We start from the raw sequence: 2,999 nt of genomic DNA, 5'->3' as shown, positions 1-2,999 counted from the left end.
TAAATATTTAAAAGTTTATTATTAAAAAATATCAATAATTTTTTTTATTTTTTTAAATATATTTGTTCATACCTGACCCAACACTAAGGCCCAGGATCCAAAGAAAGAGGCCCAACCCAAAAAGGGTTGAGCCTCATCCTGCACCGACTTCTCCTAAGGAAGTCGGCTATCATCACGACTATCTCTGAGGAAGTCGGGAACGATGATTAGCTGGCAGATAAACACTCATTCAAATGAGTAACTGCTCCTAAGATCTCTCAACCCACTTCCAGAAGCCATATCCCAACTTCCCTAAGATAAAAGGGACGGTTATCCCCCTTAAAAGGTAGAACTACTTCAGCGGTGGTTATTGGCTCACCACTATAAATACCCTGACACCCTTCAGGTATCTCTAAGTTCCAATACATTCTAAACCTGCTTAACCCCATGCTGACTTAGGCATCGGAGTGTCTTTGCAGGTACCACCCCCATTCACTTGCATTCACAAGTCGGACAGAGACCCCAAAAGACGCGGATCCGCTCGAAGGCTTCCTCCCATAGACGATTGGGCCAACCCAGCGAGTCCAACCCAATAATATCCGGTTACCCATCGTAACATTGACGCCGTTGCCGGGGACCCGAGAGATCAACCAGTTATGGCGGACAAATCACCAGAAGACGACCACACGGCATCTGATTCCGAGCAGAAAAATCTGGACACTGGAAACAACGACGCGAACCCAACCCCCCACCAGGAAGCCAGCGACCAGCATCGGGAAGGCACCTCTGGGTTCCAAAATCCAAAGGTAAACTCTTCAGATGGGCGAGGGTCAGGAAAAGAAGGACCACCCCACGCGACCGAGCTGATGGGGTTAGTCCATGGCCACCAAGGTCGTTTGGAACAGCTGGAACAGGAACTAGAACGACAAAGGGAGGCGGATCGACTTCTCAGAGAAGAGATAGAGCGACGAAAGTAGTTTAAATAATAAATATTTATATTAAAAATAATTTATAAATAAGTTATTTTGTATTTGATTTTTTAATTCTAAAAGTACTTATTTTAAAAAAGTTTTGATAAAAAAAATTTTATTATGAGAAAAGTCTTTTTTTTTTTAACTTTTTTATAAGCATTTAAATAGTTTCTTAAAAAGTTATAATTTGGTTTTAAAAATTTACACCATACATTAATACTACTTTTCGTAAGTTAAAAGCTCAAAAAAATAACTCTTGAAGTTTCCTAAACAGACCCTCAGTCCATACCTATCCAATCTTATAGAGGTCGGACATAAGAGTCTGACTCTACTTATCTAAATAAATAACTGACTCCTAAAATATCTTATATTCATTTAGAAGAGAGATCTCTACAACTTCTCCAACAAAAGGGAACGGTCATCCATCATCAAAGATGGAACTACTCTAAAAGGTGGTTATCTATTCTACTATAAATACATTGATACCCTCACGTATATTCAAAACCCAATCAATTAAAAACCTGCCAAAAATTTTTGCTAACTTAAGCATCGAAATTCCTTGCAAGTACAACCCCCACCTGTTCACAAACAACTTGGACAGATTCATCCTCGTTGGAAAAGACATTGGACAGACTATTTAAAGGCGTTTGGACCTCATGTTCAAGTCTAAAAGCAACTAGTTTCAGGTAACTCTCGAAACATTGGCGTCGTTGTTGGGAACCTAGAAGCTAAGTCTACACCCAACCATGACGTCAGAGATGGACATATAGCATCCGAATCTAAATCGGAATATCATACCATGCACTCATGATACCTCCACGACAAGATAGAACAAGTGGCTCTAACGGAGAGGGAACGTTAGGAAACCCTCAACCCAAGAGAATCAATTCAGATATAAATCCACAAAAAAATCAAAAGCGCCTGCACCCAATAGAAATCATGGGATGACTCGTATACGGGCATTATGCTCGATTAGAACAACTCGAGTAGGAGATAGAGCAAAAAAAAAAGTTGAAAGAGACTTACGAAGAGAAATGCGATGACGAAGAGAACTAGAAGAAAAGCTTTTGAAATTAGAAGTAGACCTTCGAAATCGGAACAATCATGTAGATCAGGAGAAATAAAAGTCCATTTGGAGAAAAATATCCATTTATAGAAGATATCATGCGAGTTAGAGTTCCTAAAAATTTTAAAAGTTTTGACATGAATTTTTACTATAAAACAACCGACCCAAGACACCACCTAAATAATTTTAAAAATCGAATGTACAAAGTCGATGCATTCGATGCAACTCGTTGCAAAGTCTTTCCAACAACATTAACCAAAACGATGATAAAATAATTTGATAGTTTACCACATAAATCAGGATAATACAACAAGGAGGACTTGTGGCGGTCATACGCCACTACTGACTCCATATGAACCATTGCTTATGCAAGTTGACTAGGGAAAAAAGACTTGCTGAAAGCTTCAATTCTACCATACAATACATACTGAAGTCTCATTAGTGAGTAGTTACTCGTTAGTAAACATCTTATCAGAAGAACCAACCAAAATGTAGAAATTTAGCAAATAAAAAAAAAATTTATTAACGTAGAAAAGTGTAGTTTCTATGTCCATTCAAAATATGGACACTATAAATATCGACTGTCCCTTGTTAGTTATTAATTCGATTATACATTTCTACATCTTTATGATGATGGCTCAATTGATTAAGAAGCTCTGTCCTATCATAATCTTCAAACTTGCGTTTCTTTTTGTGGTTCTCTTCTTAATAGAAGTGGCAGCAGCAAGGGTACCTAATTGGTCATTTGAGCATCATCATCAACACGGGAGAGTACTATGTAAGTAATCTCGCACACTACTACTACTCGAAGAAATTACATCGAATTTAATTACTTTTGTAATGCAATATATAATACGATGAAGATTATTTTCCTAGTTTTGGTTGATAAACGATAATATAGAAGCTTGTATCGGTTATTAACAAAATTTTGTACATAATTAATATATTGATTAAGTTTAATTTACTTACAGCTATTCAATCAG

The 2,999-nt window shown here is 37.3% G+C and overlaps 1 long non-coding RNA gene across 1 annotated transcript in view; it reads left to right on the top strand.

The window, feature by feature from the left end:
- The window catches only part of LOC107622078, a 1,921-nt gene continuing 1,557 nt past the window's right edge, over nucleotides 2,636-2,999 (top strand). Inside the window, exon 1 of the long non-coding RNA XR_001616061.2 lies at nucleotides 2,636-2,794. This is a non-coding gene — a long non-coding RNA (uncharacterized LOC107622078). The remainder of the gene's footprint in view (nucleotides 2,795-2,999) is intronic.

Source organism: Arachis ipaensis, chromosome B10 (genome assembly GCF_000816755.2).
Source record: "Arachis ipaensis cultivar K30076 chromosome B10, Araip1.1, whole genome shotgun sequence".
NCBI lineage: Eukaryota > Viridiplantae > Streptophyta > Magnoliopsida > Fabales > Fabaceae > Arachis > Arachis ipaensis.
This window is presented reverse-complemented; position numbering and strand designations above follow the sequence as displayed.